We start from the raw sequence: 27,012 nt of genomic DNA on the forward strand, positions 1-27,012 counted from the left end.
ATTGCAAATGGAATTACAAAGTATTTCTCTTTCAAAATAAGTAAAGCACTATTATGCCATAGATTAATGCATGTGATGAGCCAACTCACATATTTTACAATATGACATGATTCTAATGTCGTAGCAGATATAACATGGCTAGCTTACAAAATGATTCAAATTATGGCCAAAAACCAGTGTTTGAAAAGTACTTCCTTCTTTAAGTCCAGGTTTTCATCCAAATATTTTTTTCCCCTTAACATTATAATCAGTCATAAACAAGTCTCAGTTCAATTCAGTTCAGTCACTCAATCGTATCCCACTCTTTGCAACCCCATGAATCACAGTACGCCAGGCCTCCCTGTCCATCACCAACTCCCGGAGCTCACCCAAACCCATGTCCATTGAGTCAGTGATGCCAACCAACCATCTCATCCTCTGTTGTCCCCTTCTCCTCCTGCCCTCAATCTTTCCCAGCATCAGGGTCTTTTCAAATGAGTCAGTTCCTCACATCAAGTGGCCAAAGTATTGGAGTTTCAGCTTCAACATCAGTCTTTCCAATGAACACCCAGTACTGATCTCCTTTAAGATGGACTGGTTGGATCTCCTTGCAGTCCAAGGGACTCTCAAGAGTCTTCTTCAGCACCACAGTTCAAAAGCATCAATTCTTTGGTGCTCAGCCTTCTTCACAGTCCAACTCTCACATCCATACATGACCACTGGAAAAACCATAGCCTTGACTAGATGGACCTTTGTTGACAGAGTAGTCTCTGCTTTTTAATATGCTGTCTAGGTTGGTCATAACTTTCCTTCCAAGGAGTAAGTGTCTTTTAATTTCATGGCTGCAATCACCATCTGCAGTGATTTTGGAACCCAAAAATATAAAGTCAGCCACTGTTTCCACTGTTTCCCCATCTATTTGCCATAGGAGAAATACTTGTTAGACATTGGAGAGTCAGGAAATATGAGACATGATCCATTCTCTCAAAAAGATGTTTCTAATTATATGAAAGAACCTGTATCTATTAAAGCAGAATAGAACTACAGGCCAGAGCAGCACTGAAGATAACAAGTACTATGGTCCTTGAGAGAAGGGTGTGGTGCCTGTGTGTCTGAGCACTCCCTGGACACCAGAGACATTAGAATCTACGTACATTCTTGAGCTTGTTATTCACAGTGTGTCCTTGGACCATAGGACAACATCACCTTGGAGCTTCTTAGAAATGCCAGCTCCCAGACCCTGCCCTGCATCTACTGAATCATAGTCTCCATTACGAAATTCCCGGGTGATTTATATGCACAGTGAAATTTAAGAGACATTGTATATAGGCTATGACATAATCTTTTTCCCAATTATTTTTTCTGAATTGACTATTTCAGAATTTAATGCCAACCTTAATATATTCACAGATTTCTTAGTTGCTTTGCAAGCAATATTTGAAGGAATATTAATGTTTTGTGTGCAGGACAGCTCTGTTTGCACGGTGGGCACTCCACAACGGCTGTGCAGGTGTGGGAGGACTTCCATACATGGCTCTCATTTCCGGAGATCATCCATGGGTTTCTTTCATGTTATCTCCAAACTGACTGCAAGGATGTGTGTGGAAGGAGAAGGAGTACCTGACCGGAGTCCTGGCTTCTTTCTCAGTTTGGGAACCAATGGGCAACGTGATCTCAATCATACAATTATTCCAAAGAGTAATATTCTCTTATCAATAAAAGGATATTGAATGATCACTATGTTTTCTTCCAACTCTGAAGTTTAATAATTGTATTTCAAATATCATACATTAAAAAGGAATAAGCCAAACACTACTTAGCCTTCTGTGCAAGTCTTTTTAGAGAAAAGCATGATGAATAATTGGTATTGTGTGTGGATTATTTATGAAAGCCGATTGTTGTTGGGTTCAGTTCAGTTCAGTTCAGTCGCTCAGTCGTGTCCGACTTTCCGCGACCCCATGAATCACAGCACGCCAGGCCTCCCTGTCCATCACCAACTCCCGGAATTCACTCAAACTCAGGTCCACAGAGTCGGTGATGCCATCCAGCCATCTCATTCTCGGTCACAAAAATACCAAGATTCCTTAGTGCCATGTTGTTATTTAAGGGAAATTTTGTTTTTTTTAAAACCTAAGACAGATTATTTTCACCTTCAGTAGCCAACTTCGAAATATCGTACATTTCTCATATAATCTAAACATTGTTGGTATGACTCATAAAGAAGAATATTAATGAACTCAACTTTGCCCTATATACTTATTTTCTTATTGCCCTCTTTGACCTTATTTCCTCAGTTCAGTTCAATTCAGTCGCTCAGTCGTGTCCGACTTTCCGCGACCCCATGAATCACAGCACGCCTGGCCTCCCTGTCCATCACCAACTCCCGGAGTCATTTCCTCAGACTTTCTTTTATTATTTAGAGGTTTGTTTTTTTCTTTTTAAGGACTAATAGTTTCTTGTCAAATGTTTTGCTTTTGAAAATGTATGCAGTACATTATTATTGAATGTATCTTAGGATCAAAGCAATGTAAATCTCCATTGGATGGGACATTCAAAGAAATAAAACAAGCTCATGATGTTAACACTTTTGAGCAACAGAATGGTGTAATGAAGGTTATAAACAAGGTGGGGATGAACCTGGGTCTCCTGTATTTCAGGCAGATTCTTTACCCTCTGAGCTACCAGGGAAGCCCTACCACATCCTCATCAACATTTATTTGTATTCTTTTGATAACAGCCATTCTGACAACTGTGAGGTGATATCTCCTCCTGGTCTTGATTTGCAGTTCTCTGATGACTAGTGATGTGGAGCATCTTCTCACGTGCCTGTTGGCCATCTCTATGTCTTCTTTGAAAAAATATCTATCCATGTCTTTTACTCATTTAAAAATAATTTTTTTATGTTGTATGAGCTGTTTACATATTTGGGCATTAATTCCTTATTGGTCATATCATTTGTAAATATTTTCTTCTATTCTGTTAAGTTGCCTTTTATTGTTGTTGATAGTTTCCTTTACTGTGTAAAAGGTTTCAGGTTTAATTAGGCCCCATTAGTTTATTTTTGCTTTTATTCCTTTTGCTTAAGTGGCAGATCTAGAAAAAAAAAATTCTATGATTTATGTCAAAAAGTGTTATACCTATGTTTAAATTTTTTTAATAAGTATTTTTGACCCAGAGTTTGTTGAATTCACAAATTCAGAACCTGTAGATAAAGAGGGCCAACTGTATACATTCTCCTCACCTTCTTTCATGTTTTGCTAGCTGGATGCTAAGGGACTATAAGACTCTGGTGCTTGAGTTGGCAAATTGCAACCCATAGACCAAATCTGCCCTGCAACCTGTTGTGTACAGAGTTTTATTGGAATACAGCCACACCCATTTTTTACACATTGCTCCTAGCTGCTTTGTGCTACAGTTGTTATTCTTGTTCAGCCCCTCAGTCCTGTCCAATCTTTGCAACCCATGGACCGCAGCATACCAGGCTTCCCTGTCCTTCACCATCTTCTGGAGCTTGCTGAAACTCACAGCCATTGAGTCGGTGATACCATCCAACCATCTCGTCCTCTGTCATCCCCTTCTACCCCTGCCCTCAACTGTTCCAAGCATCAGGGTCATTTCTAAGGAGTTGATTCTTCACATCAGGTGGCCAAAGTATTAGAATTTTAGCTTTATTATCAATCTTTCCAATGAACATAAAGGGTTAATTTCCTTTTGGATTGACTGGCGTGATATCCTTGAAGTCCAAGGGACTCAAGAGTTTTTTCCAATACCACAGTTCAAAAGCATCAGTTCTTTGGCACTCGTATTTCTTTATAGTCCAACTCTCATATCCATACATGACTACTGGAAAAACTATAGCTTTGACTAGACGGACCTTTGTTGGCAAAGTAATGTCTCTGCTTTTTAATATGATGTCTAGGTTGGTCATGGCTTTTCTCCCAAGAAAAAAGTGTCTTTTAATTTCATGGCTGCAGTCACCATCTGGAGTGATTTTGGAGCCCAAGGAAATAAAGTTTGTCACGATTTTCTATTGTTTCCCCATCTCTTCACCATGAGGTGATGGGACTGGATGCCGTGATCTTCGTATTTTAAATGTTGAGTTTTAAACCAGCTTTTTCACTCTCCTCTTTCACCTTCATCAAGAGACTTTTTAGTTCCTCTTCATATTCTGCCATAAGGGTGGTGTCATTTGCATATCTGAGATCATTGATATTTCTGCTGGAAATCTTGATTCCAGCTTGTACTTCATCCAGCAAAGCATTTCTCATGGTCTACTCTGCATATAAGTTAAATAAGCAAAGTGACAATATACAGCCTTGATGTACTGCTTTCCCAATTTGGAAAAAGTCCATGGTTCCATGTCTGGTTCTAACTGTTGTTTCTTTACCTCCATGCAGTTTTCTCAGGAGGCAAGTGAGGTGGTCTGGTAATCCCATCTTTTTCAGAATTTTCCACAGTTTCTTGTGATCCACACCGTCAAAAGCTTTAGCATAGTCAATGAAGCAGAAGTAGATGTTTTTCTGGAACTCTCTTGCTTTTTCAATGATCCAGCAGATGTTGGCAATTTGATCTCTGGTTCCTCTGCCTTTTCTAAAACGAGATTGAACATCTAGGAGTTCTAAGCTCACGTGCTGTTGAAATCTAGTTTGGAGAATTGTGAGCATTACTTTGCTAGCGTGTAAGATGAGTGCAATTTGTGCGGTAGTTTTAACATTCTTTGGCATTGCCTTTCTTTGGGATTGAAAACTAACATTTTCCAGTCCTGCAGCTACTGCTGAGTTTTCCAAATTTGCTGGCACATTGAGTGCAGTACTTTCACAGCATCATCTTTTAGAATTTGAAACAGCTCAACTGGAAATCCATCACCTCCACTAGCTTTGTTCTTAGTGATGCTTCCTAAGGCCCACTTGACTTCACATTCCAGTATGTCTGGCTTTAGGTGAGTCATCACACTATCGTGGTTATCTGGGTCATGAAGATCTTTCCGGTATAGTTCTTCTGTGTATTTTTGCCACCTCTTCTTAAAATCTTCTGCTTCTGTTAGGTTCATACCATTTCTGTCTTTATTGTGCCCTTCTTTGCATGAAATGTTCCCTTGGTATCTTTAATTTTCTTGAAGAGATCTCTAGTCTTCCCCATTCTATTGTTTTCCTCTGTTTCTTTGCATTGACTACTTAGGAAGGTTTTCTTATCTCTCTTTGCTTTTCTTTGGAACTCTGCATTCTGATGAGTATATCTTTCCTTTTCTCCTTTGCCTTTTGCTTGGCCTCCTCAGAAAACCATTTTGCCTCTTTGCATTTCTTCTTCTTGGGGATGGTTTTGATCACCGCCTCCTGTACAATGTTACGAACCTCTGTCCACAGTTCTTCAGGCACTCTATCAGATTTAATCCCTTGAATCTATTTGTCATTTCCACTGTATAATCTTAAGGGATTTGATCTAGGTCATATCTGAATGGCCTAGTGGTTTTCCCTACTTTCTTCAATTTAAGTCTGAATTTTGCAATAAGGAGTTCATGATCTGAGACACAGTCAGCTCCTGGTCTTGTTTTTGCTGACTGTATAGAGCTTCTCAGTCTTTGGCTACAAAGTATATAATCAGTCTGATTTTGGTATTGACCATCTGGTGTGCTACAATAACAAAGTTTAACTGCAACAGAGGCCTATGGCATGCAAAGCCTGAAATATTTATTCTGTGGCCCTTAACAAAAATGTTTATCAATCTCTTCCCTAGGAGATAGCAAAGTCAAAATCTTGAAGGAACACAGGTCCCCAAAGTACTGAGAAGGCCCAAACTTTCTGGACTTTTATATGAGCCCAAGGGAGAAAACAAACCCATTATATTTGATATGTTAGATTTCAGAGTTTATTCGTAATACCAGTTTATCATATCCTTGTTAATACATCCATTTTCAGATTATAAAAAAAAAAGTCAGAGAAGTTGACTCATTTAGCCAAAAATGCTTTATATGTGAAAAAGATAGGATTTAAATGCAGATCTGGGTGATTCTAAAATCTGTTCTAAGTTCAGAGTGATCATCTTTGGTTGCTGAGTTAACAAGTGATTTTTATTTTCTTCTTTGTAATCTCATGTGTTTTTTCTAATACCTTTCTTGAGACACATTCATATACCAACAAATTTGAAGTATGCAGTTCAATGATTTTTAGTGTATTCACAGGGTTGTACACCATCAGTTCAGTTCAGTTCAGTTCAGTCACTCAGTCGTGTCCGACTCTCCGCGACCCCATGAATCACAGCACGCCAGGCCTCCCTGTCCATCACCAACTCCCAGAGTTCCCTCAAACTCATGTCCACAGAATCGGTGATGCCATCCAGCCATCTCATTCTCTGTCGTCCCCTTCTCCTCCCGCCCCCAACCTTTCCCAGCATCAGAGTCTTTTCCAGTGAGTCAACTCGTCGCATGAGGTGGCCGAAGTATTGCAGTTTCAGCTTTAGCATCAGTCCTTCCAATGAACACCCAGGATTGATCTCCTTTAGAATGGACTGGTTGGATCTCCTTGCAGTCCGAGGGACTCTCAAGTCTTCTTCAACACCACAGTTCAAAAGCATCAATTCTTCGGCGATCAGCTTTCTTCACAGTCCAACTCTCACATCCATACATGACCACGGGAAAAACCATAGCTTTGACTAGATGGACCTTTGTTGGCAAAGTAATGTCTCTGCTTTTTAATATACTATCAAGGTTGGTCATAACTTTCCTTCCAAGGAGTAAGTGTCTTTTAATTTCCTGGCTGCAATCAGCATCCGCAATGATTTTGGAGCCCAAAAAAATAAAGTCTGACACTGTTTCCACTGTTTCCCCATCTATTTCCCATGAAGTGATGGGACCAGATGCCATGATCTTTGTTTTCTGAATGTTGAGCACTGTTATCTAATTTTAGAACATCTTTAGCACTCCAAAACAAATCACATTAGCAGCAACATCAATTCCTAACTCTTCCTATCACCTGGAAACTTCTAATCTCCAATCCTATTGGAGGAAAAATGGTGGAAAATAATGAATTTACCTCTTTTGGATATTTTATGTAAATGGATTCATGTAAAAGAATGGTCTTTTGTGATTAGTTTCTTTAACTTAATATAGCATTTGCAAAAGTCTTTCATGACACAGTCTCTATTAATACTTCATTCCTTTTTATTGATGATAATAATAGTCCATTGTATGGATATATCACATTTTTTAATCTATTCATCAATTGAATGGTTTCTACTTTTCAGATTAAGGGTAATGTTCCTATGAACATTTGTATATGAGCTTTTGTGTAAATGTGTATTTGTATTTCTCTTGGATATATAGCTAGAAGTGGAATTGCTTGATCACATGATAATTCTATATTTAAGATTTTACAACTACCACACTGTTTTTCAAAGTTGTTACACCACTTTATAATCTCACCAGCAATGTATGAAGATTCCAAGTTCTTCACATCTTTACTAAAATGTCTTTTTCCTCTCTTTTTCTACTTCAACAATCCTTATGTGGCCTCTCTGGAGCATCAGTGTTGTCCTCTGTTAAATGGGTACAATGCCATTTAACTCACAAGGTTGAAGGGGAATGTTTTGAAAAAGATATGTGTCTATGGGAGCCAGCAGGGATGGAAGAATTCAGGGTCAAGCTGGGGTTTGGTCTGGGGTGCAGGGGAGGGGACAGGGTGTGAGAGAGGCTGGCCCCTGTAGGCCTGTGCTCAAGGTTTATCCTGAGGGCACTGGGGAACCATGGAAGGTTCAAGGGGGAGTACTCCTGTTGACACGTGGAGGAAGATGGGTGGAAGGAGCAATGGGGGGAGTGCTGAGATGGAGGAGAAGTTACCGTGTGCAAGAGGCTGAGTCAGCATGATGGTGGTGGGGGCCCAGGAGCCCCACATCCCAAGGACTTGAGGATTGAGCAGATACACTCAGAAAGCAGTTTTTGTATTTCTCTAATAGCTAAAATTTATATACTATGTAACTGAATATCTTCTTTGGAAATATGTCTCTTCAAATTCATTGCTCATTTAAATGAGTTATTTGTCTTTTATTGTTGAATTTTAAGAACCCTTTATATATTATGTTATAGATACAAGTCCTTTATCAGATATATTATTTAAAAATATTTTTACATATATATGTATGGCTGAACCCCTTCACTATTCACCTGAAAGTATAACAACATTGTTAATTGGCTATACCCTAATACAAAATGAAAAGTTCAAAAAAAATATTTTCTCAGATTCTGTGGGTTTTTTTCCTCCCTTTTTGGTGACATCCTTGGAAACACAAATGTTTTTTTAATTTTGATGAACTCAATTTTTCTATTTTTTCTTTTGTCACATGCTTTTGGTGTCATATCCAGGACGCTATCATTTAATACAAGATCATGAAGATTTATACCTATGCTTTTTTTCTAAAAGCTTTATAGTTTTAGCTCTTACTTTTAAATTATGACTTAATTTTTGTATATGGTGTGATGTAGTTGTTCACCTTTACTCTCTTGTATGTGGATGTTCAGTTGTCTCAGCACCATTTGTTGAAAAGATTCCATGAATTTTTCAACTTTTAATGAACATGTTTTAGTTTTATGATTGAAAACACTAAATGTCATAAAAAGTGCACAAAACATTTTGCAAATTAAATTTAAATATATGTAGGAGTCGTCACTGGTAGCTCAGCTTGTAAAGAATCCACCTGTAATGCATGAAATCCCAGTTCAATTCCTAGGTCAGGAAGATCCCCTGGAGAAGGGATAGGCTGCCTCCTCCAGTTTTCTTGGGCTTCCCTGGTGGGTCAGATGGTAAAGAATCTGCCTACAATGTGGGAGACCTGGGGTTCGATCCCTGTGTTGGGAAGATCCCCTGGAAAAGGGCACGTATCTTGCCTGGAGAATCTCCATGGACAGAGGAGCCTGGTGGGCTGCAGTCCATGGGGTCTCAAAGAGTCAGACACGACTGAGTGACTAAGCACACAAGAGGGTAATGGGCTGCCACAGAAACTGAAGACGGGAAACTGATTCAAGGAAACTTGGGAAGGCTAAGGTATCATATGCAGAACAGATCTCAGAGAAAGGAGAGAGACAAATCTTAGGGAGAGTATTTTCAAAGGCTGGATTTGTTTCATTTAAAAATAAGTGTGTGAATAATGTAGAGATAAAAGCAGTGAACATGGACTATGTTTTCAAGAAATTTGATGATGAGAGAATCAAAGTTCAAAGGAAAAGCAAAGGTGAGAGGAAAATTCTTACAGTATATCTTACAGTGTAGAGGAATATATATATATATATTTATTTTTAAATAGGTCATCTTGGTTAGGAAAAAATTGAAGATACATAGAAAAGAGGGAATAATTAATTTTTATAATGTGAGAGAAGGGCATCTAAGAAGACATTTTTGAATAGAGTTATGATTTATATGCATTGAAAGAAGAAAGCAAAAGGAGAAAGATTGAGTGATGCGTTGATAAACTGAAGAGGGTAGAAGGGAAGGAATAGAAAGTGATAGGAAGGGAAGAAGGTATGCAGCAGGAATGGGTAGGTCAAGAGTGAAAGGGGATGCATTTTTCAACAGATAAAGAAAATCCGCTATCCATAACATGGCATTCTGATGTGAGCATTGAATCTAAGTTTATAAGCTTGACAAGTTGTTGTTTGCTGATGACCTGTATATAGAAATGGAATTAATACCAGGTATGTATTTTGCTTAAATACTCTTCAGTTCAGTTCAGTTCAGCTGCTCAGTCATGTCCGACTCTTTGCGACCCCATGAATCACAGCACGCCAGGCCTCCCTGTCCATCACCAACTCCGGGAGTTCACTCAAACTCATGTCCACAGAGTTGGTAATGCCATCCAGCCATCTCATTCTCTGTCGTCCCCTTCTCCTCCTGCCCCCAATCCCTCCCAGCATCAGTCTTTTCCAGTGAGTCAACTCATCGCATGAGGTGGCCAAAATATTGGAGCTTCAGCTTTAGCATCAGTCCTTCCAATGAACACCCAGGATTGATCTCCTTTAGAATGGACTGGTTGGATCTCCTTGCAGTCCAAGGGGCTCTCAAGAGTCTTCTCCAACACCACAGTTCAAAAGCATCAATTCTTTGGTGCTCAGCTTTCTTCACAGTCCAACTCTCACATCCATACATGACTACTGGAAAAACCATAGGGTTAATCAAAATAAAAAGATATGACTCCTCTGAAAATCAAGACATCTAGCAATCCTGAACCTGCATTGATGAATAGTGACTGTCCCTGAGGGGCTTGGGTTAGCTGATCCCTTTTGAGGTAGAATCTAAAGGGATTAAGACAGTTTGCTTCAGTCTTTATTATTCCTGTGTGTGGGGGATAGTAATCAATAATTAATAAATGAAGCATAGAATTATAAGCAGAGATTATATAAGCAGAGATGATTTTCTATGTATTGGTTAGGTATTTAATTTCAAAGGTGAAAAAGAGGAGGGGTTTTTTTTAGTAAAATCTGTAATGAACAAGACTGAGGGAGGGAACAGCATTGGTAATAAACAACCAGATCTGGTTTTCTTGTGTTTAAGAATTCAAGGACATTTAACCCAACAATTTGTAAACCAAGAATGGAAGTTGAGCGGGTATCAATATAAATACAAAGATGTTTTTAAATTAGAACAGTTCCACTTATTTTTACGTTTCTCTATGATAACGAGCAAATGATAAATGCACAAAACCCAAGATCTTCTAATTTCCAGAAGGTCGACTGCTACAGATGACATTGCATTTTTACGTTTCTGAGAATCTGAGAAAATAGGTGCATTTTTCATATAATATTGCTTTGGGGTGTTTGCTCTGAAGTAAACCTATTAGAGATTATAGATCACATCTTTTTAAATAATGCAGGTTATGAATGACCCTGATTTGTATAAATTTACAACTATCATTATGAAGCTTTTGAACAATTCCAAAAAGCTGTTCATCTGTGAGCTTGAATAAATAGTTGCTGCTTCCTCATTATTTCAGAATGTTCGCTTCTGAAGTACTGTAAGGTCTTCTTTCCCATCCAGCTTGTATGACCACCTTCTAGCCACTAGAAAGAATGGATTCAGACTTACCTGTTATTTACTATCATGGTTATGAAATTAAAAAAGCATTTGATGCATTCACACACTTAAATCTGCTCCAGCACAAAGGACATTACCCACATTTCCCTTCAGGAAAGTGCACCCGCATGAGAAATGTGTCCTATTCCTCCTTCACCCATCCTGTAGAAACAGTCTGGCAAATAGAACAGAACACTCAGGGATAGGGCAGGCAATCAGAAAGTTGCCAATTTCTTTCCCTTTGCTTCAGCATCACACTCTAGTTTTCTGGTGTTGTGTGATCTAATTCTGCTATTTAATGCTACTGTGAGATCACCTACATGGAGTCGGGTTTTGTCTTTTGATCTTGATTATGTCCCTTTTTCATAACTTTCCATCTGATCTGTTTGGGGAGTGGGAGTTGAGAAGAAACACATTGGATGCCAGCAAACTTCATTTTCTGAGTATCTCTATTGATGACTTAGAGTCTTTATAACACTGGCACATGGGAACAGGTATTCTGTATTTTCACATTGCTTTTTAGTCACTTATCCTTATCAGGAATGGGTAGACTTACAGTTTCCTACTAAGTTCTCCAAAAACACATAAGTAGCAAGCTGCTCCTTCACATGAACTTTACAGAACAATATTTGTAACAGCAAAGGGAAGAAGAAAACCACTCTAGTATTAAAAAGATGTTTTACAGTGTTTAGTTGATTCTAAAGATAAAGGTTAAAAAAGAGAGATTTAAATACATACAAACATGTACGCAGAGAGCATTTGTTTACTGCCTTCTTTCTCCCCACTTCCCAAGGTGGGGAGGGAGGAGGAAGATCACAAAAACACAGATTTAGTGCTGTCTGGTGAAACCGCTATTACAGTGGAACTGTCATCATTTCTGTTAAAACTTTCTGTTGTTGTGATGTTTATTTTTATGTTCACCCCAGAGTATAATTGGGTACTTGAACATATTCGTGTTGCTATTGAGGTTGTTTTTGGGGATGAGTGATATAATGTCACTTAATTGCTAGATATTAAAAATAGGGTTCAAGCTGTCTATCAATTTCAAATCAGTTATCACTAAGATTTCAATCAGCTGATGCTAATGGTTATGATAAATAAGGAGGAATGGCTAAGGACTTCTGAGAGGCCAGGTAGGAAATTATAGCAACATTTCACTTCATGGTACATTGAAGGAATAAAGCATGAAAACTACCTTTCAATAAACAGGAGGCTTCCTTCTAAAATACTTTACTTTGTCACAGTTGAGTTCTGATATTGTGGAAATAAAACTTCAGTTCTCCAAACATCTTTCTCTCTCCCTTTTGCACTTTCTTTTTTTCTTTACTACTTTCTCCCTTTTCCCTTTTCTTACTAACTTGGATTAGTGTCCACCTATCTTGGGTTGATATAATCACTAATACAGGATTAGTAAATTAATACAGAATCCTGACCGATATTTTCAATATAACAGTTCAGATGTTTTTGGAATTTTATAAGAAATCAAAGAGATTATGAAACACACCTTCTCTTTCTTTTTTTAAAAGAGATCTTAAATCTGAAATCTGGAAGCATTTGCCATCTTCCAAAAAGTGTAATGAAAACTCTTATTTGTAATTTCCAGTGGACTATCAGTCTGCCTTAATATAGGAGCCACATTTGTATGACTATATTCTAAATATTTTAAAGTTTTAACCACTGATTTTTGACTTGAAGAAGTCAAATCACTGTATTGTCAGATCAATAATGGGCATTTTATATGATTTAAATGATTAGAATTAGTTGCTGTTAAAGCAGTCAACATTACTTACTTTCAGGAAGCTTAGCCTCATGGAAAGGTACTGCACTCTTGGTTCCCTTAGGTGACAAGAAGACAATCAAAGGCATAAAACTAAATTGACTTACACACTGCAAGAAATTTACTGATCTCAAAATTTACTAAGGGAGAGACCAGCACATCTGCCCCTATAGGAAATGATTTCTGCATAGTAAGTGTTGATCTGCATAACCGTATGATCATCGCAAGTGCTGATTACCAAATCTGAATCATCATTACTTAGCAAACTTCTATAAATACACATAGCACCATGTAATATATTCAGCTGTGCTAAATTAATGACAAAGTCCTTACCCCAAGGAGCTTGGGGGCCTAAAAACAAAGATTGACACAAAAGACAAAAAAGTAGAACACATACAGAGTTGGGGAAAATTTTCAGTGAAATGAATTCAGCCAAGGATTTTTATGGTTTGTGGTAAAGGAGGAATTAAGATTTCATACAAAGTTTGCCTTTTGGATTGCTCTTACTGCAAACTCAGTGCTGGCCCATGAAGGAACTCCAACAGTTTAATCTCTTAGGAATATCAAACAATCTAACTGCCATTTTTTTTATCTTTACATGAGTATATTTAAATTCCATAAAATCAATACATCCAAAACGGAACTCATTATCTCTTCATCACTGTTCTCTTGTTCCTTAAATCAGCTCCTGCCTTGGTTAAAGGCACTATCCTCTTGCAAAGATTACTCAAGAAATTTCAGAGGTACTTTCTCCCCATTCTCCTCCCTTGGGTGCCACCAAATACAAATGACTACCAAATTGGGGCTGTGTTCTCCATTTGCACTTTCTTAGTGCTAATTCAGGTCTTCATATTTTCTTCCAGGTGATTCTTGTGATCTTCAGTCCTTCTCCTTCTTAAGCTAGGCCCTAAATCACTCTTCCAGAGCAAATCTTAGCCACTTCTAGTCCAGTTCTTGAGGACTCTCACTGTAAAGGCAGCTTCCAGTAGCATTCCTGGCTCCTTACAACCCAGCCTACATCTCTGTCCATCCTTGCTTCCTGCTAGCACGTGCTAACCACCCCCTAAAACTGCAGCCCCATTTAGCTTCTTTGTATTGATTTAGGATACTGTATTATTTTTTATAGTTGCATATCTTTTTTTCTACATTTTCAAACATTTCAGACCTAGGATGAAAAATAAAAATTCTTATGAAACTTTCTCAAGTAGCATGGAAGTAACAGATATTGGCTTCTTATGTAAATGTACCTATATGACGTGGTAGAATTGTTGTCTAGTAGATATTGGTTGCCTGCCTCCCCAATAATACCATTCCCCTTACACTGGCAAGAGCACCCAGGTTTCTCCTTTCTCACTTGTTTGCCATGAAAATGCCTGACATGGTTTTATCTGTTTTCCACCATAAGGGGATAAAGTCGGTGGTGAGAGCTAAACTCAAGTAAGGAGACAGGAGAGATTTATTTCAATGATATATTCAGAGTCTTTAGCAAGCTGCTTGATAAAGCACAAACTGGAATCAAAATTGCCGGGAGAGATATCAATAACCTTACACATGCAGATGACACCACCCTTATGGCAGAAAGTGAAGAGGAACGAAGGAGTCTCTTGTTGAAAGTGAAAGAGAAGAGTGAAAAAGCTGGTTTAAAACTCAACATTCAAAAAACTAAGATCATGGCATCCAGTCCCATCAATCTATGGCAAACAGATGGAGAAACAATGGAAACAGTGGGAGACTTTCTTTTCTTGGGCTTCAAAATCACTGCAGATGATGACTGCAGCCATGAAATTAAAAGACACTTGCTTATTGGAAGAAACTATGACCAACCTAGACAGCATATTAAAAAGCAGAGACATTACTTTGCCATCAAAAGTCCCTCTAGTCAAGGCTATGGTTTTTCCAGTGTCATGTATGGGTGTGAGAGTTGGACTGTAAAGAAAGCTGAGCGCTGAAGAATTGATGCTTTTGTGTGGTGTTGGAGAAGACTCTTGAGAGGCCCTTGGACTGCAAGGAGATCCAATCAGTCCATCCTAAAGGAAATCAGTCCTGGGTGTTCGTTGGAAGGATTAATGCTGAAGTTGAAACTCCAATACTTTGGCCACCTCATGTGAAAAGCTGACTCATTTGAAAAGACCCTGATGCTGGGAGGGATTGGGGGCAGGAGGAAAAGGGAATGACAAAGGATGAGATGGTTGGATGGCATCACTGAATCGATGGACATGAGTTTGAGCAAGCTTCAGAAGTTGGTGAAGGACAGGGAAGGACATGGGGTCGCAAAGAGTCAGACATGACTAAGTGACAGAACTGAACTGAACTGAACAGATCAAGTTCCTTCCAAAACTGGACCCGTCCATAGACTAATCTATTGTGTAAGCTAATTTCTTTTATGCTTAAGCTAATGTGTCAAATTTGTTATTTTTTGAAACATGCACCCCCAAAATCCTATTCCTATTTGAATTTTCTAATAACCATTTACTTACAAATATTTAATCCAATATGAATTTTAAATTTTATGAGAACATGAAATGGTTTATATCTCCTGTGTTTCCTAGCATGCCTATCCTGGCATATTGGGTATCAGTAATTTAAGCAGAGACCATACAGTCATCTGTCAAGAATGCTTCTAAAAAGGAACACTTCGGGGATAGGAGATTGGACCACATTACCTGAAATGCCCCTTCCACCCCTTAGCACTTTGTATGACTCTATTAATTTTAATACTTCCAAAAGCATACAGACTGAAAGTGAAGGGCTGGAAAAAGATATTCCATGCAAATAGAGACCAAAGAAAGCAGGAGTAGCAATACTCATATCAGATAAGGTAGACTTTAAAACAAAGGCTGTGAAAAGAGACAAAGAAGGAAACTACATAATGATCAAAGGATCAATCCAAGAAGAAGATATAACAATTATAAATATTTATGCACCCAACATAGGAGCACCGCAATATGTAAGACAATTACTAACAAGTATGAAAGGGGAAATTAACAACAATGCAATAATAGTGGGAGATTTTAATACCCCACTTACATCTATGGATAGAGCAACTAAACATAAAATTAACAAGGAAACACAAACTTTAAATGATACAATAGACCAGTTAGACTTAATAGATATCTATAGGACATTTCACCCCAAAACAATGAATTTCACCTTTTTCTCAAGCACACACGGAACCTTTTCCAGGATAGATCACATCGTGGGCCATAAATCTAGCCTTGGTAAATTTAAAAAGATTGAAATCATTCCAAGCATCATTTCTGACCACAATGCAGTAAGATTAGATCTCAATTACGGGAGAAAAACTATTAAAAATGCCAACATATGGAGGCTGAACAACACGCTGCTGAATAATGAATAAATCATAGAAAAAATCAAAAAAGAAATCAAAATATGCATAGAACTGAATGAAAATGAAAACACAACAACCCAAAACCTCTGGGACACTGTAAAAGCAGTGCTAAGGGGGAAGTTCATAGCAATACAGGCACACCTCAAGAAACAAGAAAAAAGTCAACTAAATAACCTAACTCTACATCTAAAGAAACTAGAACAGGAAGAAATGAAGAACCCCAGGGTCAGTACAAGGAAAGAAATCATAAAAATTAGGGCAGAGATAATTGCAAAAGAAACAAAAGAGACCATAGCAAAAATCAACAAAGCCAAAAGCTGGTTCTTTGAGAGGGTAAATAAAATTGACAAACCACTAGCCAGACTCATCAAGAAACAAAGGGAGAAGAACCAAATCAATAAAATTAGAAATGAAAATGGAGAGATCACAACCGACAACACAGAAATACAAAGGATTATTAGAGAATACTATCAGCAATTATATGGCAATAAAATGAATAACCTGGAAGAAATGGACAAATTCCTAGAAAAGTACAACTTTCCAAAACTGAACCAGGAAGAAATAGAAAATATGAATAGACCCATCACAAGCACGGAACTAGAGGCTGTAATTAGAAATCTTCCAGCAAACAAAAGCCCAGGTCCAAACGGCTTTACAGCTGAATTCTACCAAAAATTTAGAGAAGAGCTAACACCTATTCTACTCAAACTCTTCCAGAAAATAGCTGAGGAAGGGAAACTTCCAAACTCATTCTCTGAGACCACCATCACCCTAATCCCAAAACCTGGTAAAGATCCCACAAAATAAAGAAAACTACAGGCCAATATCACTGATGAACATAGATGCAAAAATCCTTAACAAAATTCTAGCAATCAGAATCCAACAACACATTAAGAAGATCATACATCATGACCAAGTAGGCTTTATCCCAGGAATGCAAGGATTCTTCAATATCCGTAAATCAATCAACGTAATACACCACATTAACAAACTGAAAAATAAAAATCATATGATTATCTCAATAGATGCAGAGAAAGCCTTTGACAAAATTCAACATCCATTTATGATAAAAACCCTCGAGAAAGTGGGAATAGAAGGGACATATCTCAACATAATAAAAGCTATATATGACAAACCCACAGCAAACATTATCCTCAATGGTGAAGAACAGAAAGCATTTCCCCTAAAGTCTGGAACAAGACAAGGGTGCCCACTCTCACCACTACTATTCGACATAGTTCTGGAAGTTTTGGCCACAGCAATCAGAGCAGAAAAAGACATAAAAGTAATACAAATTGGAAAAGAAGAAGTAAAACTTTCACTTTTTGCTGATGACATGATCCTCTACACATAAAACCCTAAAGACTCTACCAGAAAACTACTAGAAATAATCAATGAATACAGTAAAGTTGCAGGATATAAAATCAACACACAGAAATCCCTTGCATTCCTATACACTAATAATGAGACAATAGAAAGAGAAATTAAGGAAACTATTCCATTCACTGTTGCAACGAAAAGAATTAAATACTTAGGAATATATCTACCTAAGGAAACAAAAGACTTGTACATAGAAAGCTATAAAACATTAGTGAAAGTTATCAAAGAGGACACTAATAGATGGAGAAATATACCGTGTTCGTGGATTGGAAGTTAAATATTGTAAAAATGAGTATACTACCCAAAGTAATTTATACATTCAATGCAATCCCTATCAAGCTACCAACGATATTTTTCACAGAACTAGAACAAATAATCTCACAATTTGTATGGAAATACAAAAAACCTCGAATAGCCAAAGCAATCTTGAGGAAGAAAAATGGAACTGGGGGAATCAACCTGCCGGACTTCAGGCTCTACTACAAAGCCACAGTCATCAAGACAGTATGGTACTGGCATAAAGACAGAAATATAGATCAATGGAACAAAATAGAAAGCCCAGAGATAAATCCACGCACCTATGGACACCTTATCTTTGACAAAGGAGGCAAGAATATAAAATGGAGAAAAGACAGTCTCTTTAACAAGTGGTGCTGGGAAAACTGGTCAGCCACTTGTAAAAGAATGAAACTAGAACACTTCCTAACACCATACACCAAAATAAACTCAAAATGGATTAGAGAGCTAAATGTAAGACCAGAAACTATAAAACTCCTAGAGGAGAACATAGGCAAAACACTCTCTGACATAAATCACAGCAGGATCCTCCAAGACCCACCTCCCAAAATATTGGAAATAAAAGCAAAAATAAATAAATGGGACCTAATTAAAATCAAAAGCTTCTGCACAGCAAAGGAAACTCTAAGCAAGGTGAAAAGAAAGCCTTCAGAATGGGAGAAAATAATAGCAAATGAAGCAACGGATAAAGGATTAATCTCCAAAGTATACAAGCAGCTCCTGCATCTCAATTCCAGAAAAATAAATGACCCAATCAAAAAATGGGCCAAAGAACTAAACAGACATTTCTCCAAAGAAGACATAAAGATGGCTAACAAACACATGAAAAAATGCTCAACATCCCTCATAATCAGAGAGATGCAAATCAAAACCACAATGAGATACCATTTCACACCAGTCAGAATGGCTGCTATCCAAAAGTCTACATGCATTAAAAGCTGGAGAGGGTGTGGAGAGAAGGGAACCCACTTACACTGTTGGTGGGAATGCAAACTAGTACAGCCACTATGGAGAAGAGTGTGGAGATTCCTCAAAAAACTGGAAATAGAACTGCCATATGATCCAGCAATCGCACTCCTGGGCATACACACCGAGGAAACCAGAATTGAAAGAGACACATGTACTCCAATGTTCATTGCAGTGCTGTTTATAATAGCCAGGACATGGAAGCAACCTAGATGTCCATCGGCAGACGAATGGATAAGAAAGCTTTGGTACATATACACAATGGAGTATTACTCAGCCATTAAAAAGAATGCATTTGAACCAGTTCTAATGAGGTGGATGAAACTAGAGCCTATTATACACAGTGAAGTAAGCCAGACAGAAAAGCACCAATACAGTATACTAACGCATATATATGGAATTTAGAAAGATGCAAATGATAACCCTGTATACGAGACAGCAAAAGAGACACAGGTGTATAGAACAGTCTTTGGGACTCTGTGGGAGAGGGTGAGGAGGGGATGGCTTGGGAGAATGGCATTGAAACATGTATGTTATCATGTGTGAAACGAATCACCAGTTCAGGGTTGATGCATCTTACAGGATGCTCGGGGCTGGTATGCGGGGATGACCCAGGGGGAGGAGAAGGGGAGGAGGGAGGTGGGAGGGGGGTTCGGGAGGGGGAACTCATGTACACCTGGGGCGGATTCATGTCAATGTATGGCAAAACCAACCAATATAATATTGTAAAATAATTAGCTTCCAATAAAAATTAAAAAAAATAAACAGAAGTATTCCACACTGCAAAGTTGACTGTGATGGTTAACAGTAAAAAAAAGAAAGTTGTTTTAGTTTCCTAGAGCAGTCATAACAAAGTATCCCAAATTGGGTGGGTTAAAACTACAGAAATGTGTTATCTCCCAATTCTGAGAGGTAAAAATCCATAATCAAGGTGTCAGCAGGACCACGCTCCCTCTGAAGCATCCAGAAAGAATCTGTTCCGTGCCTTTCTCTTAGCTTCTGTTGTTTGGCTAGCAACCTTGGTATTCCTTGGCTTGAAGCTTCTTTATTCCACACGTCTCCTCATATGGTATTCTTCTCATGTCTTCACATGACTGTCTTCTTACAAAGACACCAGGCATCTTATATTAGGAGACCACCCTACTCCAATATGACCTAATTTTAACTTAACTAGTTACATCTACATCAACCACATTTCCAAATAAGGTCATATTTTGAGGTTCTGGAGGTTAGGACATCAGCATGTTTTATTTTGGGGGATGCAATTCAACCCATAAGAAATGCCAAAAGCTAATACTTTCTAGGAGGAAGTTTTATAGGGTTCTTTGCTCCACAGGGTGGGGTTAGGATAATTAAGATTCTGGGGGAGAAATGTAAATGCTTTAAGGGAAGTGAAGAAAGAAATGACACCCAGTGACCAAAGACCGTTTTGTAAACAGATGTATATTTTCCTCTGTGATTGGCACTTAGGTATGAAAGAAAACATAATCCCAGTGGATACTATTTAGCTCTGTCAGGCAAAAGCAATCCATGTTAACAACACAGCCTTACTGGTGAGGAGGAACTTTTATTCATTTTGGCTCATGAATAAATTAGCTCTTTAAAAAATTCATAGGAGAAAAATACTGTGTGAAGTTGTTTTCACTTTTATGTGGGTTATCTGTTTATCGAGATGAGGGCATTATGTAATTTTAATGAATGAAATGTAACAATACATTCCTTGGTTTCATAACAAGATTAAAATTGATTCTGAACATAATATAAATCTTCCCTGTTGAAAGGCAAACCCCAAGCCTGTTTACATAATCATGGAGATGTTATCATAGAACAAATCTGCTTGGAATCAGGCATATCTTGGTTCAGATCCCACCTCCACAAATAAAATTGTCATGTGACCTTGGGCAAGTTACTCAGTTTCCTCAAACCTCAGCTTCCTAACCTGTAACCTCAAAAGATTGTTGTGGTGATTGAATTAAGTAAATGCATACTCTCTGGCACATAGAACTTAATAAAATGTGGTCATTGTCACTGTCATCATTATTAGAATAGGCTAGAAGAAGTTTTATTCAAAAATGTGGCAGAAATGAGAAAAACCTAAAATATAATATTAGAGAAATGATCAGTTTGTGGACTTCTTTCTGCAATCACTTATATAATCATATGTGGGACTAGAGTTTGGTTTTCTTCTGCATAAAAGGTTATTCATCTTTCTAGACTACGCAAAGGCCTCCTTCAAGGGACTGTTTTTATATATCTCTGTTCATGCCACCCAATGTTAAATGTAGATTTCTTTTTGAGGCTCAATTCAAAGTGGATAGGCACCTGATAATTCAGAGAGAAACGCTATGCTTTTGCACCGTAGGAGCCTGGATTGACTCTCTACAGATATCCAAGCAACTGAGTAATGACTAGGCTGTCATGCAGCCAATATTCTTTTCTCATCTTCCTTCTATATCCCTGGCCACTTCTTTTTCACTGAAGGCTTCTTATCATCTGTCTGCCATATATGGTTTCCCTTAAAAATTTTTGACCTGTTTTCTTCTTTTGCTCAATACTTTCTATAGATTATCTATCTTTTCTGATGGAGTCTTCTATCACTCATGTAGTGATAACAACCAGACCTCTGAATGAGCCACTCATCTCTTAGATTTTTCTACCTAGCTATGAAAATCAATAGAATGTGAATTTCAGGAATTTATCTATATTGCTCACACTATATCCAGTGTTTACCACACTGCCGAGCAGAAGAAGGGTTCAATAAAGACTTATTTTATTTTATTTTATGTTTGACTGTGCTGGGTCTTCATTGCTGTGTGGGCTTTTCCCTAGTTGCAGGAAGCAGACTTCTCAGTGTGGTGGTTTCTGCTGCTGTGGAGCACAGGCTTTAGGGCATGGGCTTCAGTAGTTGTGGCATGCCAGCTCAGTAATTGCGGCTTCCAGACTCTAGAGCCCAGGCTTAATAGGTGTGATGCTTACTTGCTCCACAGCATGTGGGATCCTCCCGGATCAGGGATCAAACCCGTGTCTCCTGCATTGACAGGTGGCTTCTTTACCACTGAGCCACTAGGGAAGCCCCTAGACTGTTTAAACAAATAAAAATGAAAGACTTTCCACATGGATCACTGACTATTTTTTCTCCAACCCTGTTCCCTAGTCTTAGCTGTTAGTAACAACATGATTTACAAGGTGCCTAGTCTGGAAATCTGGGAACATACTTAGTTCTTTCTTTCTCTCACTTTCAACATTCAGCCAGTCACGAATTCTGTCCGTTTTGTCTCTTGTCAAATTGGTCCACTTTATGTTTTTGTTCAGGCTACCACAATCTTTGTCAGCCCCTATCTGATTTTCCCACCAGACCCATTTTTGCATGATACCCCCAGCATGATTTGGAGGACAATCCAAACTCCTCTTCAATGTGTGCGCATCCTCTTGAGAACTTTCCCAGCTTTATCATGGAACACCCCCTGCTTCCCACTCTTTTTTCTGGACGTGATGAATGGCTTCCCGTACTGTGCTTCCTCTGACCTTCAGTACACTAACGTATTTAGCCCTTGTCTCGGAGGGCTCCTCTTGTCAACTCCCTGTCTCACTTTTCCCCGGTCCTTGATTTGAGTTTAGATATCACCTCTTCCAGGAAGTTTATCCCGATTTCCCTCAGCCAGGATAGAGTAGATGTTGCCACGTTCTCCTGAGCAACGCTGTTCTGATGTCATGTAGCATTTAGCGCCCTGTATTGCCATTGCTTCTTCCCGCAGGAGACGCTGCAAGCTGGGACTGTGTTTTATTCATTGATACACTCCCAGCACCTACAGCATTATTTGGCAAATAATCAACACTTAATAAATATTTGTTGAATAAGTGTTATGTAGACACAGTGCAAAGTAGCCTTTGGCCAAAGCAATGATTATAGTATTAGCAAATCTGTGCTACTTTTTTTTTTTCTTCAGAACAGTTCACTTTGATTTATCTTGAACTGCTAGGCAAGCTGTAACTAAAAATGACTGTGCTTGACACTGACTATAAAAATACCACTGTGCAGACTGTGTTTTTAAAAACCAATATTGAAGCCCAAATCATTTATAGTGGTGTCCATATTAACTGCTCTCTACCTACATTCACTAAGTGTTGAAAGATTTTTTTTACATCTTTCCTCCAGATTTCTCCCCCAGCTGCTACCATAATAGCTTTCCTCACTCGGTCTTCACTGTTGCTAAATGCAAACAAATTAGAAAGTGGCACAGGATCCACCTGATTCCAGGAGTAAGCAGTAGTCCTTTGAATCACCCACTGACTCATTCACCATAAGGGGCTGCTAGTCTAACCTGGCATTTGCAGGTACATGTGGAGGTTACTTTGACCCATAGAGTGCTACCCACACTTCTACACTCTAGAAAGTTTCAAATTTTCAGGAATTAGTTTAGATAGTACGTACCTCATCAGTGTCTTTTCTTCATACACGTACAGTATGGATTTTAGATTCCTGATACTTCTTTACATGTGAGGTTAGCTATTCCATCCTCTGGGATCAAACCTATTCTCTTATTGTTATTCCTAGGTCCTGTTAAAATATTACAGTAGATCAAACCCCAAGTGTGTATGTTTATGATATTGCATTTGAAGAATTCTTGTATTTAAAGAGTTCTTAGTGACCTTCATGAATATTCAGTTATAATGCTTTACATTTTCTTTCATCATAAAAATGCAAGGTGCAACAACAGAATTGTCATTTAAAATAATCCTGGAAGAGTGGCATGGCTAACAGTACTGACTGGGCCAGAGATGCGAGAGCCTGGTGTTAACAGATGGAAATGTGTTCTTCCCAAATTCCTATGTTGAAGTCCTGACCCCAAATTTGACTGTTTAGAGACAGGATCTTTAAAGAATTGATAAAGGTTAAATGATGTTGGTCCTTGATCAGATATGACCAGTGTCCTTATAAGAAGATAAAGACACACACAGGGAAAAGTTCATGTGAAGACACAGCTAAATAGCAGCCATCTGCCAGCCAAGGAAAGAGACTTTAGAAGAAACCAAACTGGCTATTACCTTGATCTTGGACTTGCAGCCTCCAGAACTGTGAGAAAATAACTTTCTGTTGTTTAAGCCTCTTTTTGCCTTTTCATACTGTTCACGGGGTTCAGAAGGGACGACAGAGGATGAGATGATTGGATGGCATTGCTGACTCAATGGACATGAGTCTGAGCAAGCTCTGGGAGATGCTGAAGCACAGGGAAGCCTGGCATGCTGCAGTCCATGGGGTTATAAATATCAGACATGACTGAACAACTGAACAACAAAAAGCCTGTTAGTCTGCAGCAGTTGGTTATGGCAGCCCAAGGAAACCCAAGATCCAAAACCTAGCTGGGTCTTAATCCTGGCTTTTATAACTGCACACTGGGAAAGCATATAGTTCCTGAATTTCTCTGCCTTATTTCTGAAAAGAGAGTAAGTGGAAATGCCACCTTTAGGGGGTCGTTGTGAAATAAGTCACAAATTAAGGTGATGATGCTTTGTGCCTTTGTGTAAAAATGTTATTAAGTTATTTATAGTTTTCTTTATCATGTTGCTAGTCACCAGAAAAAGGATTCTGTATTATCTTTTTCTATAAGTTAATTTTTTTGAGTCTTTATTGAGTTTTACCAAATTTTTGTTTTGCTTTGGGACAATGGTCAGAATCGGATCAAGGACCTGTGTATTGAAATCACGCAAAACAAACCCCTCTGTACCAGCTACCACCCATGTTAAATAGGGAGTTACTTCTCAGAGGCTGACTTTCTTTCTCTGCAAAGTGGGACTGAAAACAGCTACTGGAGCACACAGGATTATAAGACTAAATAATAGTATGTAGCCCCTGACAAATGGTTGTATCTAATAAAATATGTGCTGAAAGCATGAGTGTCTCTCACCTAACAAATCCCCTTTTACCAAGCATGTAGGAAACTCTCTCCAGACATTCTTGTATTGAATTCCTTTATTTCTTGGAGAAAATCACAACAGTTAAGAATTGGAACTCACCATGTTCCAGGCACCATAATAAATGCTTCAACTGGCTTAATTTTTTAATCTCCATGACTCCCCATTATTCATTATACATTTAAAGAAAACAAAAGCCTGGAGTAGGGATGCAAGATTGAAGGTGGCCAAGTATACCATGGGATTTACTTAACACTAAAAAATATTCATTGATTATTTGAAATTCACATTTAACTTGACATGCTGTGTTTTATCTGGCATTCCAGCCCAGAAAAGGCTAAGTAACTTGCCTAAAGTTACACAGAGCCATGAATCAAACCCTTGCATATGCCTCTCACATCCCCAAATCTTATCCTCTGTGGATTACTGATTACCTATGATATTAAGGAGAGACTGACCATTCGGATAGGAGAAAAGAACTTAGGCTGGGAATTATCCTAGCTGGTAACTGAAATATCTTCATAGTTTGGGCTGGTTGTGAACAAGGTCAAGGCAAATGTTTCAGAAAGCTTTGGGCTCTGAACTGAGAACTTAAAGTCCCTAATTAGCTGGGCAATCTGCTTTGACATCAAGAGCAGAACAAAGTTTAAAAGCAAGGTTTCTTTTTGCAGAGTTGTTAAAAATATCTTTTTTTTTTTTCCTCTTGCATTGGAAAACATTTCCTGAATTGGAAATAACGCTACAGCTGAAATAGCTGCAAGCAAGTTAGAAAATGGCTATTAAGCGTGCTTCTTTGTAGAAGATGGCACTCCACGATCGCTTTGCCAGTGAGTTGTAGTGAATTGAAGCTGGAGCTCTGCTTCCTGTGTATGGGCACATCCTTCGGTAACTCATCTGGTTCTTTCAGCCCTTTCAGTGAAGCAGGAGACCTTGTACTGAACAATAACCTGGGGATCTCTTAATTACACGAGTTCTGAAGTGTATCTATTGTTTACACCTCTCTGTACCCTTTCTAGGCTGCAAAGAATGTAGCCAAAAAGTAGGCAGAAAATCTGGAAAAAGATATTTTGTAGGAGGAAAATATTGGATTTAATTAATTTATACAATTTATTTTTCCATCACATTTATTTATTTTAGAAGACCGGGGAAAGATTGACAAATATAACCACCTGCCTGCTCAGCATATTCACATTTAAATAAATGAAAGAGAATAAGGGAAGACCTAAATAAAGCTTAAAATAAAATATAAATTAAAACAATTAGTTGGGATGCCTGAGCCAAAAGTATAGTTGAAAATCATCAGTAACTGATTATTTGGATGATGGAGGATCATAGGTTTAAAAAAACACTTAAAGAAATGTTTAAGTTTTAACTTCAGAGGTAAAAGTATTGATATCAAGCAATTCAATTTTAAATATGATTAAAGTTTGGGATAAGCCCAAACTTTATAGCTTGTGTTTCTGAAGTGTTTTCCCCCCTTAATTTTTTTAGATTTTAAAATGTGCTTTATTATAGAAACTAGAAATTATAGTGACTTCTCCAGGTTAGCCTACAAAAACCTCCTTGATTCTTAATATACTTGAATTGATGTACTGACCCAATAAGATAAAACAGTGTTTTCTTTAACAAGAGCGCTGATTTCAACAGGGCCATCCATAACCTTCTCGTCTTCTCCATGTCTGTTCTCTTGAAGAGCAGCTAGTCTAATTTAGCCAGTCTGTTGCCTTTAGAATATAATCCAAACTTCTCTTATTGACTTAAGGCCCACACTCTGCCCCATCTGTATTCTCCAGCCTCATCTCATCGCCATTTGCTTCTGACCAGTCCTACAGACCTTTTCAATGGTTCGTCATTAGTGCCATATTTTCCCTGCCTCAGGGCATTTGTGCCTGGTTTCCTCTCTAGTTTTGTTTCTTGGCTGTTGACGTAGCTGTTCCTTCTTTCTGAGGCCTTTCCTCATTGTTCTGTATAGAGATGCACCCCCATTATTCTACAAGTGGTTTTGTCCCCTGAGAACACTTATCCACACATCACTTACCACTTAGCTCTTAGACCGATTTACTGACCCTCTGATTATATTAGAAACTTGTGTAGGCAAGCTCCAGATCTGAATTACCTCTGGACTCCCTGGACTGAACACCATGTGAGTCATGTAGTGGTTGCTAAATAGATATTTGTTTAAGGAATGAATAAATGTGTGTCTGCTCCCTGCTAAACTAACCAACAGCAGCTGAAACAGGCCATTGAATTCCTTTGGACACCAGGGAATTGTCCTAAGAAACTTGCGCCAATATTTG

The sequence above is a fragment of the Moschus berezovskii genome, chromosome 8 (assembly GCF_049115385.1).
Source record: "Moschus berezovskii isolate FMDL1 chromosome 8, NW_MosBer_1.0, whole genome shotgun sequence".
Lineage (NCBI taxonomy): Eukaryota > Metazoa > Chordata > Mammalia > Artiodactyla > Moschidae > Moschus > Moschus berezovskii.